The sequence below is a fragment of the Leptopilina heterotoma genome, unplaced genomic scaffold, assembly GCF_015476425.1.
Source record: "Leptopilina heterotoma isolate Lh14 unplaced genomic scaffold, ASM1547642v1 Lhet_144, whole genome shotgun sequence".
NCBI classification, from domain to species: Eukaryota; Metazoa; Arthropoda; class Insecta; order Hymenoptera; family Figitidae; genus Leptopilina; species Leptopilina heterotoma.
Window position 1 is genome coordinate 918,114 of NW_025110862.1, and position 19,214 is coordinate 937,327.

Below are 19,214 nucleotides of genomic sequence, written 5' to 3' on the forward strand. Positions count from 1 at the left end.
TGCTAGTAGAAAACTATTAATTACTAGTAGTAAACTACTAATTTCTAATAAAAAACTACTAAATATCAGTATAAAACGAATTATTGCTAGTATAGTAAACTACTAATTGCTATAGTAGAAAACTACTAATTCATGTTACCAATTCAAATAAGTAGTAAAAACTACGACCTATTAATAAATAAATAGTTTTCTACTAGCAATTAATAGTTTACTACTAAAAATTAGTCAAAACTGTTACTAACACAATTAGAAAACGAATCCATACTCTTTAATTAGTAAAAAAAACTACTATTTCAAATTTCGAAAGTATAGAATTCTAAAAAAAAATTGTTTGCAATAATTTTTTCTTACAACTTCTGCAAAAGTACAATCGTGCAGTTCAACAGGTGTGAATGTTTAAAGCCAAAAGGGTTGAGAGTTATCAATAATTTTACCTGCACCGGTTTTTTTATGCTGAGTCATTACTAATCTTGAATATACATATACATATATATGTAAAAATAGAATTTAAGTGTAATGTATGCAAAGTGTGCTCATATTTTTATGCTCCCTGCTTCATTTACTCACACAATTTTAAATAAACATCATTCACTTAATATAGCAGTACAGAAGTAGATGTGTAATTTAAAATTCAAGATCATTAGGCAATCGAGTCAATGAGATATGAAGTCATTTTGTAAATACTTAACGGATTTGAAATTTTTCTTTCTTTTTTTTTGGTGAATTTCATAATATTTTTGGAAATATTTTCTTGAAATTATACTTTAATAATAGTTGTGAATTTTATTTTTCAGTGGAATATTTCTATGTAGAATATGAAATAAATATTTCTTTGTGATAAGTAGTCCATATTTTTTAGAAAAATAGGTGTAAATAATTATAATTATATAATAAATTTCTAAAATTTTATTAAAAAAATTCGACACAATATTCCAATAAAAATATTCCGCAAAAATATTTTTTTGTAAAATATTTCAAAAAATTATTAATGAAATGTGCTCAATAAATTATTAGTAAAATATTCTAAAAAGTATTAGTAAAGTATTTCAAAAAGTATTAGTAAAAAATACAGAAAAGTATTCGTAAAATATTACCAAAAGTATTAATTAAATATTCCCAAAAGTAATAGTAAGATATTCCTAAAATTATTAGAACCTAAAATTTCCCAAAGAATAATAAAATACTTACAAAAAGTATATATTCGTAAAATATTCCAAAAAGTAATAAAACATTTACAAAAAAGTATTCGTAAAATATTCCAAAAAGAATTATTACAAAGAGTAATAAAAAATACTTACAAAAAGAATTCGTAAAATATTCGGAAAATTATTAGTAGAATATTCGGAAAAGTAATAGTAGAATATTCCAAAAACTAATAATAAAATATTCACAAAAAAACAGTAGTAAAATATTCCAAGAAGTAATAAAATATTTACAAAAATGTATTAGTAAAATATTCCAAAAAACTATTAAGAAAATATTTCAAAAAAGTATAAAGAAAATATTTCAAAAAAGTATAAAGAAAATATTCCAAAAAAATATAAACTAAATATTCCACAGAAAAATATTCCAACAATTTCCAAATGTTTCCTTCAATATTCAAAACGACTTATTTCTCCAATAATTTAAAAAAAAACATTCCAAAAATAATATCCACTTACTTATTCAACACACCTAATATTCTATACATAAGAAATATTCATTACCCCTATCAAGTGAAAATTCCAAATGTAGAATAGAATTAATTATTTACGAATTATATCGATTTCAAAAGTTATTTCAAGTGATAAAGGAAATATAACAAATTTCCATTTTCTTTTTTTTTTAATAAAGTAATTTTGAGAATTAAAATTAAAATATTTTTCGTATTATATTGGGGGAAGACTATATAAGAATATAAATTTAATGACATGATGGTGCCCGCTTCTTTATAATTAATTGTATACAATTTCTTTTTCTTACTTCTTTTTCGATAAGTTTTAGAAAAGGAGCGAGGTCAAGGACCGACTTTAATAAATTTTACTGCACCTGCCGGTGCAATTATCAGTTGACATTTGATTATTCAAGGTGAACCTTGAAAGTGCATAATATTTAATAAGTTACTATATACGAGTATATAAAAACCAACGGTAGATCCCTTTTTACATATCGAAAAAAAATATATTCATATAGAAAATTATATACAGACGCAATTTTCTTTTCTATAAATTGTATAACTTGATCAAGAATAGAATTTATTTCGTTAATAATGATTATAATTATAACAATATAAAAATAAAAAAAACTACAATAACCGTAACAATACCAATAAAAGTAACAATAATAATAACGAAAACAGTAACAAAAATAACAACAATAATAAAAATTATATAGTAATAGAATAGTAAAATAAATATTATTACTACTATTATTATTACTATTAATATTATTGTTAATATTATTAAATTCTATTATTAGGTATTATTATTATTAACAATATAATTGTTTACCAGATGATATTAATATTTAACCATACGATAATTTATTTTTTCCCTAGTTAGTGACTGACTTTTTGCTTTTGAATTAGTAAATTTTACTAATTTACTAATTATTTTTTTCAAAAAAAAGTTAATTATTTACAGAAATCCTAATAAAACCTTCACAAGAATTCAATTATTTTTACAAGTAGTCAAATTTCTCGAAAAAATTCAATTATTTTCATAAATAACAAATCGATTATTCGGTAATTCATTTTTAAATCAATTTTTTTATTAGAAAATTCTAGAAGCATTCAATTATTTAAATTAAAAAATAAATTATTTATTAAATAATTACATGTTTGTTAAAATTGAATTCTCATGAAGAATTTTATCAACAAAGTTTTAAATAATTAAATTCTTTTGACAAATTTTAATAAAATTTGTAAGAATTTTTCGAGGAATTTGATTAAAATATTGTATCAAAAATAATTAAAATCCTGCGATGAATTTTATTATTTATGAAAATAATAAAAATTTTTCCAAGAATTTTATTAAAATTTTTCTAAAATAATTGAATTTCGGAGAAGAATTTTATTCTTTATAAAGATAATTGAATTTCTGTGAAGAATTTTATTATTTATATATAAATAATTCAATTCTTGCAACGAATTTTATTCAAGTCTATAACAATAATTGAATTTCGGTGGAGAATTTTATTATTTATAAAAATAATTGAATTCTTGAAAAGAATTTTGTTAAATTTTTTTAAATAAATTGAATTCTTGCGACGAATTTTATAAAAATCTTTTTAAATAATTGATATTTTTTGTAAAATTTTATGAAATTTTGTATTTTAAATAATTGAATTCCTGTGAAAATTTTATTACTTATGAAAATAATTGAATTATTTCGAAGAAATTTATTAAAAATTTTGTAAATAATTGAATTTCTGTGACATTTTGCCAAGAATTTTATTAAAATTTTTAAAAATAATTGAAATTCTGGAATCATTTGTAACTTTTCCAAAATTCAATTTTTTTTTTAGTATTTTTAACTAGAATTCTTCTATCAATCTAGTATTTATGAAAATTGTAAAAATAATAATAATAATTTTCTACTTTGTAATTTAAATAAGTAAATAATTTCTTCGAAGTTGTTTTCATGAAAATTGCGGCTAATTAGACGCAAAAAAATGTCTATAGCGATTGTTCTCACAAAAATTTGCGTGTTTCACTCTATTTCTCTCTCTCTCAGACAGACAATGAACTCCCCCTAATTTATTCTAAGAATGAAACTATACAAAACAATATATTGAAAATAATTTGTATTGACAGGACAGTGTAAATGAAAAGAAGAAGAAGAAGAAGAAGAAGCGATCGATTCGTTTCAAATAGGGGACAAAACTGTTGTTCGTGGTTCAGTCTCAGTTCGAGGGGATTTTTTAAGGTTTCATGAAGCTGGATTAGTTGGCCTCTATGCTTACACTCGAATGCCTTTTGAATACCTATTATATACATGAGCAAAAATATTTGTCACTACACAATATTTTAACAAGATTTTACGAATTATTTTCAACACGGTTTATTTTTCTTCTATTTTTTTTATTTACTTAACTTAATTTTTACACTTATTAATTAACTGATACTTTTTCTTATAAATTTTTCAGTGTTTATAAAAAAAATTTTTTTATATATTTACAAAAGGGGATATTTTTCTCTCGATTAAGTGTAGGTTTGGAAATTTATATATGACAAATATTATTTAAATAAAAAATTAATGTTTATCAACTGGAAAGTATAGAATGAAAAAAAGAATAAATTTAAAATTTATAGAGCTAATAATAATAATAATAAAATAACAGAAATAATAATTTTTATATTAATAATAATGTTAATAATAATAACAATTATGATAATAATTTATTTATTTATTTTAAATTACATAATAATAATGTAATAATAAATTTTTAAGTACATATGTACATATGTTTTTTTTTTTTTTTTTTTTAAGTACTTAAATCGTACACCCAGAGAAAAATTTTATTTAAACTAAATATCATTTATTTGAATTAAATAAAAGTATATACTTGTCTCAGAGACAACTTGGTCATTTATTTGTATGAAATAAAAATTTTATTAGACATAAGTAAAACCTTTATTTGAACCAAAAAAAATTTTTCTTTAAACCAAATAAACTTTATTTGAAACAAATAAAAAATCTAGTTGGCTCTGAATCAAATATATATATATTTTTTTAGTGTAAAATTAATCGAATCTATAAAAAATTGAATACATTTGAAAAAATGTATTTGAATTAAATAACCGATTTATTATCAAGGACCAAATAAATATTTGCTTGAATCGAATATATATTTATTTAAATCAAATAAATTTCAATCAAGCACAAATACCATATTTAATTGACTCAAATAAAAATTATTTAATTCAAATAATTTTTTTTTCAGCCAAACTAAACAAATTTTACATTTTGATAAAAATTGTTTATTTGTTAGCATAAAAATTAGTAACACTTCACTGACAAATAAGTAAAAAAAATTGTTTTTCGTCGCTAAGTAAAATTCAATTAAATCCTACCAAATATTATTACTATTATTAAAAAAAATAATAAAAAAAATATTATTAATTATTAATATTAAAATTAATATAATAATTACTATTTTTGTTAATATTTTTATCAACATTATTATTAATAATAATATTATATTAAAATTTATAGAAAATATTTGTTAAAATTCTCACGTATTGAGAGTCAAATAAAATCAATAAAATAAATTCGGAATAGATTTCCAAAAATAAACAATAATGATAAAAGAAAAACAATTTTTAACAATTATTACAAAAAAATCCATAAAAAAATGTATAAAAAAATAATTATTAAAATTGCAATTATCAAACGGATACAGTAGATAGTAAAATAGAGTAAAGTCTACAGTCTACAGATGGCAGTAACAATATGAATTTCAGTTTCTAGATAAAATGTTTTCGACTGAGGGTAAAATTTCAAGTTATATTTTAGGGGTTGATTTCTCGGTTTAATCTTCCATTTTCTCCAGTCGGTAGTGTAGAAAATTTCCAATAAACCTTTATCAACCCCCTGAGGGTGGTTTTCTATAATTTAATTTTGCCCATCCTTGTTAATCGATTCTCATCCGCATGCGATCATATTCTCATTAAAATACTGTAATTCACACTGTTATAATTCAAAATGCGTTCCAAAATTCTAATTAGCTATACCTACTAAGAAATAGTTTAAAAATTAATTTTTTTAACCTACCCTTTTCAAAAATTCTCTTTTCAATATTTATTATATTAATATTTAATAATAAATTAATAACATTATTATTAAATTAATAATTTAATTATTACTAAATTAATAATACATTAATTAACTCAGAAATTTTTTTAAAAATCTTTTTCATAAATTAGAAAAGACAAATTTTAAAATGTACAAAAAATTATAATTTTTTTTGTCAAGAAAAGTACTTCCTGTGTGTGAGGAAGAAATTTTTAATAAAACAAAAACTATCAGACCTTGAGTGCAACACGCAATGTATGCAGAATTTTTAATTAATTAACACCAGAAATTTTCAATGTAAACATTAATTTGTTTATATGAATGAAATTGTTGATTCAAAGTAATTAGAAATAGAAATTAGAAAATTAAACTGATTACCAAATTATAATCGCACTTGTATTTTCTATCAATTTAATAAAACATTTTTATCAAAAGTTTACTACTAAAATGAAAATAATGACGTCTGCATTTTATACAATAAATAATCAATAATATTTGGATTAAAAATAAAAAATAGGTAAAAAAATTTTATCCTTTTATTGAAATTAAACTAATAATTAATTTTTTTCTGTTACAGGTGAGCAAAGGGAGTTGTTATACATTTTCCATTTGGAGTATTAAAGCGATTTTACGTTCTATTTAACCAGATAAGTATTTTTCTAAATGATAATTAATCGAATTCAATAAATTAATTAACACTCAGTTAATTGTTAAACAATTTTAACTAATTGATAAGTTAATATTTAATATGCAATCAATATTTATTACATAATATCAGTTTTAATTAATTGATAAGTAGTCGACATTTATTAGTTAATATCAATTTTAATTAATTGATAAGCAATCAATATTTATTAGTTATTTAATAATAAGTAATAAATATTTACTAATTATTTAATTAATAATTAATCGGCAATGAATTTCTCAGTGTTTATAACCTACGATTGAACAAAAAAAATTTTCATGTGGAAAATAATAAAATTTTTTGTTCACAAATTTTTCTTTTTTAAATTAACAAGAAACTATGTAAAATGTCATTTTAACAAAAATTTATATAAATTTACATGGAAAAATAGTTTTTGTTCTAAACTGCTGATATAATAAACGTTGTCAATATTAATGACGTTTTATATTTGGGTATTAATTATTTAATTAATAATTAACAAACTAGTCTTAAATGGAATAGAAAACCTTACACCAAGAAAATATTTTTCCAATTCAAAGAAATTATTTTCTTACACTGGTTTTGTTTCATTAAAAATAAATTTCCCTTTCAAAGAAAAAAAAAGTTTTTGGATTCAACAAAAATTTCTTTGATTCAAAAAAATTTTATTTGATTCAAAAAATGTTTTCTTTAAATCAAAGAAATTTTATCGTTAATAAAGGGTCATAGAAATAATTTTTTAATTTAATAAAGGAAAATTTCTTTGAAGCAAAATAAACTGTTTTTGAAGCAAATAAATTCTTTTGAAACAAATAAATTTTTTTTGTATCCAATAAGTTTTTTTTTAATCAAAGAAAATTTAATTTGATAATGATAACGGGTCAAAGAAATAATTCTTTACTTTAAAAAGGAAAATTTCTTTGAATCAAATAAACTGTTTTCGAATCAAATAAATTCTTTTGAAACAAATAAATTTTTTTAATCTTAAAAGTGATATTTGGTTTTCTTTGATTCAAAAAATTTTCAATATTTTCAATTATTTAATTAGTTAAATGAATTAATTGTCAATCGAAGAATCAAGTCAAATCAAATATTTTCTTTTAATCAACAAAAAAATTTTTCTTTGTATACAATAATGACGAGAAATTGTTAATAATAATTCCGATTTTTAAATTAGATAATTGATCAATATTAATTCAATAAATTAAAAAAAAAGAAATTTTTCCAAAAATAGATTCGTTCATTTAAAAAAAACAATTCAATTTACAAAAATTTAAAATATATTTCCTACTCTACTTAAAGTGCATAGAAGGCAAATTTAATGAACCTTTTTTTTCTCTCATTGAATTTCAACATTTACATGTAAATTCGCTAACAAAAAGCAAGTGGCTCTAAAGAGCGTTAAACCGATTCAAGAGGCACGACCTTCTTTAACTTATATGTGGCGTGAATTAATATATACGTTTAAAGATCTGTGACCAGTCAACGGTTTCGTGATGTACTTCCATTTGATATGATCAGCAAAGTCCGGTGATAAAAGAGAGAGATGTCGGCGTCTTGAAAACGACTTATGAATGGTCAACTTGTTTGGCAAACTCATAAAATACATAAATATAGTGTGTGTATACATGCAAAAGAAAAAGAAGAAAAAAGAAAGAACTTTAACTCCCGTCTCTCATCAAGTGCAGCGAGAAAAGTTAATTATACATTTACTGAATAATTAACATATTATGCAATTTATCCTCTCTCTATAAATAGTGATAATAATTAACCGACAAATTCCATTTTTTTTCTTCAATTGAACATTTTCTTTCATCGAAGATACTACGGAATTTTATTGTGGAATATTACAGAAATATTCCCTCGAAATGCTGTCATGTAATATTTTCAATAATATTTAACTGGAATATTTGTTATATTAAAATTTTTTTGAATATCCAATTATGGAATATTTTTTTTTGAATATCCAATTATGGAATATTTTTTTTTTTAATAACCAATTGGGAGATTTTTTGGATAACCAATTGGGATATTTTTTGGATAACCAATTAGGATATTTTTTGGATAACCAAACGGAAATTATATTTTTTTTAAATCCGACTGGAGTAAAATTCAATAATACATTGTAATAATTTTGGAATATTCAATTGGAATATTTTTTGCACAATTAACTGGAATATTTGTTTAAGTAAGCAATTGGAATATTTTTAATATACCCTTGAATTATTATTAAATAGTTTATTAAAATACAAAAATAATTCGAATAACTTGAACTATTTTTAAAATATTCGACTGAAAAAGAATTAGAATATTCTTTGGAATATTTGTTGAATATTTGATTAAAAAAATGTTTCTAAGAACTAATTGGAATATTTCTAATAACTCACTGGAATATATTTAATTAGATAGAAAATTTAATCATAAAATAATCTATTAGAATTTTTCCAGTATTTGCAATTGAAATATTTTTTTGTGTAACCAATAGGAATATTTTTTTACATAACCAATTGGAATATTTCTAATAACTCCCTGGAATATATTTATTAATTAGATGAAAAATTTAATTATAGAATTCTGTCTAATTATATATTGGAATTTTGCAGTATTCGCAATTGTAATTCTCTTTTTTTTTGCATAACCAATTGGAATATTTGTAATATATTTATTTAGATGAAAAATTTAATTGTAGAATCCTGTCTAATTATAAATATCTATTGGAATTTTTACAGCATTTGTAATTGTAATATTTTGTTTTTGCATAACCAATTGGAATATCTTTATTTCCATTTTTTGTTTCAAATAAAAAAAATAAATAAATAATATTCCAATTGGTTATACAAAAAAAAATATTACAATTACGAATCTGGAGTATATTTAATTAAATAGAAAATTCAATTATAGAATTAAATGACCCAATGGAATTTTTCCAGTATTCGCAGTAGGAATATTTGTAATATTCCACTGGAATATGAATAATATCTCATTGGATTATCACTAATATCTAACTAGATTAATATATTAAATATATTTTATGAAAATATCAAAAAAATGGGAAAAACTTGAAATATTAAATAAAAAATATTCGAATGGAAAAGAATTAAATGAGTCATTGGAATATTTTTTCGATAACCAATTGGAATATTTTTAATATCCCACTGAAATATTCTTAATATCTCATTGAATTGATATCAATAATTATTTTATTAGAATACCAAAAGAATTGTAACTATTAAAAAATATTTTTCAAATTTTCATTGCAATAAAATTAAATGTCTCATTGGAATATTTTTTTCGAATATCAAATCGAAATATTTTTAATATTCCACTGAAATCCATTTAATATATCCTTGGATTATTAACGAATATTTTATTTAGATACCAAAAGAATTTCAATACTATTAAAATATGGTAAAAATTTTCTTGAATGTCTAATTGTAATCTTGTCGATATTCTCAATTGGAAAATTTGTAATATGCTGGAATATGAATAATATTTTATTGGATATTAATAATATCTTAATTATTAATATTTCACTGGAGATTTTTCGAAAACATTACATTTCTTTGGAAGCAATATTCCAAAGAAAGAAATATTTCTAAGTAAAATTCCAAAGAAAGGAATATTTCTAAGTTAAATTCCCAGTATTTTATTTAAACAAAAATAAATTAACTTAAATTTAAAAACTTAATTAAATTTTTAATAAATTAAAAAATAAAGTGATAAAATAATAAAAAAATAATAGAAGAAAAAATTTTTTTATTATAATAAAAATTAGAAAAAAGTAATAGGACATTAAAATTAAACTTTGACTCAAATTTGAATTCCCTTTTCAGCAATAGAAATAAAAGAAGAAAAATTTAATTACAGAGAGACTTAAGTTTTTTCTCCGTTAATTTCATAAGAAAAAGTTAATATAATTGACTTTAAAAAGAAGCAAAATTGTCGCACATTTACATTTTTTCTTTGCGATTTGGATGATATTGAGTGTTTGTGTGCATGTGGACTTGTGGTGGTTAGTGGTAAAAGCTCTTTGAGCGCAGGAGCAAAATGAATAGAACACAGGACGACAGTCGACGATTCCGCAAGACGGACGGACAGACGGACGCGAGAAAGGACAAACGTGAGATGGAGGGTAGTAGCTCACCGGGTTCGAACCAACAGTCAACCGTCTAGACATTCTGATACGATATCGATAAACACATATGGAAACCTAAGCTTTCGGTAAGCTTTTAAGCTCTTTCTCTTCCATCACACTTTTGCAAATACTCTCAAAAGATTCAATTTCAGTAAAAATTTTATTCTCAACTATTTTTTCAATTTTTTTTTATTTTCTCTATTTTTTCTATTTTATCTAGTTTTATTTTTAATTTCTCTGGAAAAAAAATTGATTCAAATTTTTCTAATTTATTCGATTCAAATAAACCTTTACTTTTTTAATATCAAATTTAAAAATATAACTTTAAATAAATATTTATTTCTACTATATAATTTTTATTCATAGCAAATATATTATTTATTTATTTATAAACGAGAAAAGCCGTTTCTTACAAATTACAATAAGTAAATAATAAATTAAATTTGCTTCATATACTGAAATTATTGGTTTAAATACAATTTATTTATTTAAATAAAAATTATTTGATTCAAGAAAATATTTATTTGATAATAGACAAGTAATATTTTTAAATATTGAATTTATTTGAATCAAATTATTTTTTCAGTTTATATTTTGATTCAAATATTATAATATAATTGTAATAATAACTGTATAATATAAAATTATAATAAGATAATATTGTTTATTATAAATATAAATACTAATTATTTATTATAATTAAATTATAATCGATTATAATTAATTGTTATTTACGTTATTTATTATAATTAAATTATAATTAATTATTAGTTACTGTAATTAATTATTGTTTATTATAATATAATTATTAACAATCTAGTTATTTATAATTTTATTTATATTTTATTTCTACCTTCTTGATTAAAAATTAAAATATTGCTAAATTATTTTTTAGAATTTTAATAACAATCCTAAATTCGACTAAGACAAATTTTTTCTGTTTAAGTTCAGCAGTAAATAAACTCAAAATTGTTCTCTTTACCTAAAGGAAAATTATAATTATCCCAATTATTTACGAATTATAATTTCTAAATCAATTACAAATTTTACATTATTTAAAAAAAAATTCATGGAAATTTTTTTAAAACTTTACAAAATTTTACAATACAAAATAAATTAAAAAATAATTTTTTGCAACTACTCAATTTAGACTGAAAAAAAATTTATTTGATCCAAATAACCGATTGATTTATTATCAATTAAATATTTAGGACTTGAATCAAATAATATTTATTGGAGTCAATTAAATATTTAGGACTTGAATCAAATAATATTTATTGGAGTCAATTAAATGGTATTTGAACCAATAATTTCAGTAGTTGAAGCAAATAGGTATGAATTGAACCATTTAATTTAATCGAATAAATATTATTTGATTCAAATAAATATTTAATTGATAATAGTCAAGTAATCGGTTATTTGAATCAAATGCATTTTTTTTTTAGTGTACGTGTATAAAATTTCCTGTTTTCAATCGGAATTTTTTTTTAATAATTAATGTTTTACTGTTTTACATTGTAAAGTATAATAATGTTAAAAAGTATAACTTGTTTGCACTAACATATCGATTAAGCTACAATTTTAAGTATTTAATATTAATTCATTGGCGTGACACATCTTGCGTGTTTAATAGAGAACACTCTCGACGAATTACTATTGAATATGTTTCATTTTGTGGTATATATAATCTCCTATTATAGTTCTGTAAACCACTTGCCATATATTTTAATTAAAATAAACAAAATTTTAATTCTGGGAAATTTTTGTACGATAATCTTTTTTTTTACACATCAATTGAAATTATTATAAGACTTCTGATTTAAATCACTATGATGGAATGTATATCTGATAGTGGGAGAAAAGTAAAAATACAGTCAAACCTCGATAGGTGGGACGTTAATTTATTTTCGATTAAGAAAATAATTTTACTCTTATTTCTCTTTAATATAAAAAAAAAATTTTATTCATTTTTCCCTATAAAACTATTTTTATTTATAATACTTTATTTTATTTATTTTCTTTATTGTATTCTATTTATTTATATTTATTTATTTATTCAGAAACGGTTGATTAATTTATTTTTATTAATTTTTATTTATTTTCATTTTATTTTTATTTCTAATATTTTTAAATTTATTAAAATTCCCAAGACTTTTGAAACAAAAATAATTATTTAATATTTGACAATAATATTTATTATTTAATATTAAGAATACGAAAATACTTGTTCCTTCAATTTAATACATAAATACTAATTATTTTATTTAAAAAAATTATTTATTTATTTTTACTCAAAAGCTTTTTTTAAATTTATTTAAATTGTCGAGACTTTTGAAACATAGATTAATATTTAATAAGTATGTTTATCGTTTAATATTAATACAAAAAAAGTCCTGTCAATTTTATAAATAAAATAAATAAATAGAAAAATTGGATCATTAGCATTATTATTATTCTTATTATTATTTCTACGATTATTATTAACAATATAATTATATTTTATAGTCAATAGATTCTCAAAGGGTCACTGATACTTATATAACTCTACCATTTCACTCCGCTTGTGAGAGAATTTTCATGCCGTCTAGGCGGAAGTTTACAGAACTATAATGGCGCGAAATTCAAATTTAATAAATGAAAAAAGCGTTGCACTTACAATAAAGGTTCAACTGTACATTTTATTTTACTTTTATCTTCACTCTCATTTTAATTTTTCCATTTTATTGAAATTATGCATCCTTTGAGATTATTTTCCTGCACGTTTAAAAATTCAAAATACGTAAATAGGGCTTTTTATATTCGATTCGTATTTTTAGAAAACACTAAAAGTAATTCTCGATTAATATTCGCACATAAAAAAAGTAATTTAATGCAGTACTGCTTTCATTTTCTAGTTTAAAAAAGTAAAAGCATATCACATTTCTTCCCTCTAAATTACTAGATAACAGCCAATTTTTTTTTATTTTAATTAATTAATAATTAATTAAATACAAAACTTCCTTTATGATGAAGCAATAGCAATAAATCAAATAATTTTTGTTACACAACAAAATTTTTGACATACTTTCCAAAGAATAGGATTTTCAATATTATGAAAAGAAAAATTAACCTAAATATCTCGTCCAGAAGTAGAAAAAAAAAGAAAATTTTTTATGAATAACAAATATTCATTATTATGAAAATTTTAGATCGTAAAAAATGTTGAGAGTAAATGGCAAAATACATATCGATAAATATGAGGTAAGGTAACACAAAATAATACCAATCATGTGACACATTTTACAATTCTTAGAAAAAAAAACACATTGTGATCGATAGGATAATTCAGTGAGGAAAGTAGGCGAAGTCTTCTCTGATGAAAAAGATAAACTTTCACACTAACGAGTTTTTCTCGATTTCCCTGATAATATTTATTTATCAAGTGGACGAAAAAAATCCCACACATACAATAAAATGTAGGATATATTTAATTAATATATAAAAATACTTTTATTTATTAATAATTGCAAAAAAAAAATAATTATCGGCTTTACATTGATAGAGGTAAAAAGAGTTCGAATTAAATAGGTTAGTAACCAGGAAATAAAGATTGCAAAATTGATAAATTTCCATGTGCAACTAAAGTACATGACATAGTACCGGCCCAGAGCGGCATTAGCAAAGATTCGTCCAATTGATAAGAAATTCCATTTTTATATTGTTTATATAGATAATTTTTCCTATCAGTCATTGTCCTCATTCATTGACAAAATATTTAATACTATTTGATTGTTAATACAAATAGTGATATTAATTATTAATACTAATATTAATATTAATATTAATATTAATATTAATTCACTATTAATTTAATTTTAACTTTATTTTATTCTTTTATTTTCTTTTCATTAATAATTAAATTTTTATATTTTGAATTTTTTTCCACAGGGGTTAATTTTTGATAAAATTTTGAACGAAAAGTGTTCTTTTCTATTTTTTAAATGGTTTCATATTTTCCAAGTTATTTAGAATTTAAGTTTCAGTCATTAAACTTCGAATCGGCAACGAGGCGGAGAATCTCCCCCCCCCCCTCCCTTACTCTCGGCCGAATTAAAAATTTTAACTTTAATTGTGATTATCTCGGCGAAAATTCGCAACAATTAAGAAAAAAAAGACTTTTCTGGTTTAGAATTTAAATAGAAATCGATTTCTACTCTCAAGTAACTAAAAATAGTTTCGTATTTATTTTTTTAAATTAAATATATTTTTTAGAAAATTAGAAAACAAGAGAAAAAGATACTCGAAAGTAGTATTATTAATTTATGGATATTAATATAATTTTTAATTTTCGAAATATAAAAATCCAAAAAGAAAAACAATCGTCCGGTTACACTCCGAAATATTGTTGGTAAATTTTGTCATTGTCATTTTTTTGTCACAGAAAAATTTGAAAGAAATTTGTATAGTGCATTTGGAAAATAAAATTTTTATGTTTCCTTCAATATCAATTTGTGTAAATTTTGCAATATTATGAAAATCATTTTACGCCAGAGATTTGTTTTTCTATTTTGTTTTTTTTTCTTTTACTATTTTGGGTCATTGATGTAATGACCCGAAAATGAATTTGGGCTTTTATGAGGATGAGGTCGAATGGGTGCGGAGAAAATTCGATGCTTCGTTTTCGTGCATTCAAGACTGAACGTTTGTTTGCCACGAAATGTCTAGGTGGAAGGCTACGATCGATTTCCATGGACGGAAGCAAATCAAATAAATCAAGGAACTGAGTTTCATAGTGGTACCACGCACGAAGGAATTTTATTGATGAAAATTAAATGAATGCCATCACACGCGCTTTTTTTTGTAAATTTTTCCCCTCGGCTAAAAGAAAGTTTCGCCTTCCTATACTTCTTCGTTTTCTTCTTCACAAAAAATCAAGTTTCATTCAAATTTTGATAAACATTTTCCCGTACGTATTTATTAAATTCCTTAAAAATTTTTTTAAAGAAATTCATACATTTTTATTTAATTTTTTAACTATACAGAAAGGAATATATTATTCTCAAAAAATTAAAGATAAAAAATTCTAAGGAAAATTTAAAGAAATTTAATTATATTTTTTGTATTGTTTAGAAGTAGAAAAGAAAAAGAAAAAGAAAAAAAAGAAACAATTTAAAAAACTTTGTCAAAATTTAAGGAAAATTTAATAATTTTTTTCACCTTTGAAAAAGTACAGTGAACAAAATCCTTTATCAGGAAACATGTTTGAAAAATTACTGAAGAATATTTGACAAAAGAAAATTACATTTTTTTCCAAAAATCAACATAAAAAAATTGGAACTCTGTTAAATTTTTACAAAAGAAAGTCTCGAGTAGTTAAAAGGGATTTTTAATACAGGAAGAAGAGAACGAATTTCCGTGTGCACACATCCATGACACGTGCATTAAGTACATTTTGTGTGTATGTACCTACTTATGTTAATGCAGAAAATTCACATTTTAAAGTTTATGTATACGAAACGAGAGTAAGGAACACGCTCATTCATAGTTCGATCAATACTGACTTTCAATTGCATTTTTCCCTAGGTACTTAAAAATAAATTTATCAACCTTAAGGGACATTGCCAATAAATAGCAATTTGTTATAAACAAATTAGAAAAGAAGTGCAATTTTGTTAACTATTTATATAATTTATACAATTTATTTACAAGTTATGCAATGAAAATGAAGCTATTTGTTAAAAAAAAATCAATTTGTTATAAACAAATTAAAAAACAACAAATTAGTCTAAATAAAAATATACTAATTGTTATAAACAATTACTGATTGTTATAAACAATTACTAATTGTTATAAGCAATTACTAATTGTTATAAACAATTTTAAAAACTATCTGGTTTAAATAGAGAAGAGCACATTGATTAAACAGTTAGAAAAAAAGTAAATTGATCTAAACAATTAAAAGAACTAATTTGTTATAAACAAATTCGTCTAAACAATCGGAAAATAATAATTGTTATAAATAATAAGTAAAGAAGCTAGATGGTTTACATGGAGAAGAACCTATTGAGTATAAACAATGAGAGAAGAATCTAATTTGTTTAAAGCCAGGAAATGCTATTTGTTATAAACAAATAGAAAAGAAACAAATTAGTCTAAACAATCGGAAAATAATAATTGTTATAAACAATTAAAAAAGAAATTGTCTGGTTTAAATAGAGAACTATTAAATAATTAGAAAAGAAAATAATTTGTTGAAAGTCAGGAAATACTATTTTTTATAAGCAAATAGAAAATAAATAAATTGGTTTTAAAAATCGATAAACACTAATTGTTATAAACAATTAGAAAAGTCGCTATCTGGTTTAAATTAAATGGAGAAGAACCTATTGAGTATAAACTAAACAATAAAAGAAGAATCTAATTTGTTTAAAGTCAGAAAATACTATTTGTTATAAATAAATAGAAAAGAAACAAATTGGTCTAAACAATCGGAAAATAATAATTGTTATAAACAATTTAAAAAGAAATTGTCTGGTTTAAATAGAGAACAATTAAACAATTAGAAAAGAACATAATTTGTTGAATGTCAGAAAATACTATTTTTTTATAAACAAATAGAAAATAAACAAATTGGTTTCAACAATCGATAAACATTAATTGTTATAAACAATTAGAAAAGTCGCTGTCTGGTTTAAATCGAGAAGAACCTATTGAGTATGAACAATGAGAGAAAAATCGAATTTGTTTAAAGTCAGGAAATGCTATTTGTTATAAACAAAATTATGTTATAAATAATTTAAAAGAAATTTTATTAATTTAAACAGGAAATATTATTTTTATTTATAATTATAATTACCTATAAATTATAAAAATAAATAATAATAAAGTTATAATTACTTCTAAAAAAATTTTGTCAGACAGTAAAAAATTAAATTTGTTTAAACAATAAAACAAACAAATTTGTATTTTCTAAAACAAATATTAAATCAACACTTTTCTGTAACGATTTTCTACGGTTCATTAAAAATTCAAATTAAGAGAAATAAAAGTACCATAAGAAAAAAAATTATCACAAGTAATAAGAAAAAACTGAACCCTCTGGCCGTGTCTAAAAAAAGATTTAAAAATAAACTAAAATATAATTCTAAAAAAGGATTGAATCTCCAGTTAGTAAACTCGCGTCTGGAGGTTAGAGAGAAGGTTAACGATCGAAATTACGTTTCAACTACATTTATATATGTATTTGCATAAACGTGATTTTATCAAACATGCGAATTCGAATTTCGTCTCGAAAGATGCTTAGAAATTCATTTAATATTCAAATAGGCCTCCCTATTCTTCATCAAATAAACACCGGAAATTGGTCTCGCTTTTCGCAATTACCGCGCGACATGGTACACACTATACACACTGACTATACATTTAATTGTTGAATTTCATCTTCATTTCGTTATATATAAAATAGATATCTAATCGTTTTCTGATTACATCCTAATTTCAATGGCAAAATCGTTTCATTTTGCAATCAAAATTCAATTATTATTTTCTTTCGTTCAATTGTTAGGAATTTTCTCAATTTTTCGTAGCTCTTAAAAATTGTTAATAAATCTACTTATTTATTTGCATAGTTAACTTAATTCTAAATTAAATCTTCTTACTCTCTAAATTTGAATTAGAAAAAGTGTTTACTAATTTCAATTAGTGACTGACTGTTTGCTTTTGAATTAGTAAATTTTACTAATAAATTGTAATTTTCACTAATTTATTAGTAAAATTTACTAATTCAAAAGCAAAATGTCATGAATATTTTCTTATGTTTGATTTAATTTTAACTTTATTTTTTATTTACTTTTTATTATTAATTAAATTTTTATTTTTAATTTTTTTCACAGGGGTTAATTTTTGATAAAATTTTGAACAAAAAGTGTTCTTTTTTATTTTTTAAATGGTTTCATATTTTTCAAGTTATTTAGATTTTAAGTTTCAGTAATTAAAGTTCGAATCGGCAACGAGGCGGAGAATTTTTCTCCCCCCCCCCCTCCCTCCCTTACTTTCAGCCGAATCAAAGATTTTCACTTTAACTTTAATTGTGGTTATCTCTGAAAATTCGCAACCATTAAAAAAAAAGAAAAGAACTTTTCTTGTTCAGAATTTGAATAGAATTCGATTTCTACCCTAACGTAACGTAAAAAACGTTTCTGTATTTTTTTTAAATAAGCAAAAAATAAAAATACTTAAAAGTAGTATTATTAATTCATATTAATGTAACTTTTTTTAATTTTAGAAATAACAAAAAATACAAAAATCAAAAAAGGTACAAATTAAGGTACCAGTTTGAAATATTGTATTCGAGATTTTAACAAAATTTGATTTGTATAGAAAAAATTAGAGCAATTTAAAGAATAGCAGGCGACACTACAAACTAATTATTAGCGCAATTTTCCTTTTGATTATGGGCTAACGACTTGTCAGGAAAGGCGTGTATATTCCAAGCAGCTATTAGCATGAAACACGAACTTTCATGAAGAAATTAGCATGGAATTCGTCAAGGTTGATTGTCGATAATGGAGTAACGTGAGCTTATAAAATTCACAGTTTCAAATAGTCCGTGGTGGGGGGAGGGGGGTTTCGCGTGTCTTCCTAATTTTACATTCGGTCACTT

At 22.0% G+C, this 19,214-nt stretch overlaps 1 protein-coding gene across 1 annotated transcript in view; it reads right to left on the bottom strand.

The window, feature by feature from the left end:
• LOC122498256 (angiotensin-converting enzyme) overlaps nucleotides 1–19,214 on the bottom strand; it is a 210,615-nt gene that overhangs the window by 176,254 nt on the left and 15,147 nt on the right. The gene's annotated exons all lie outside the window — the stretch shown is intronic.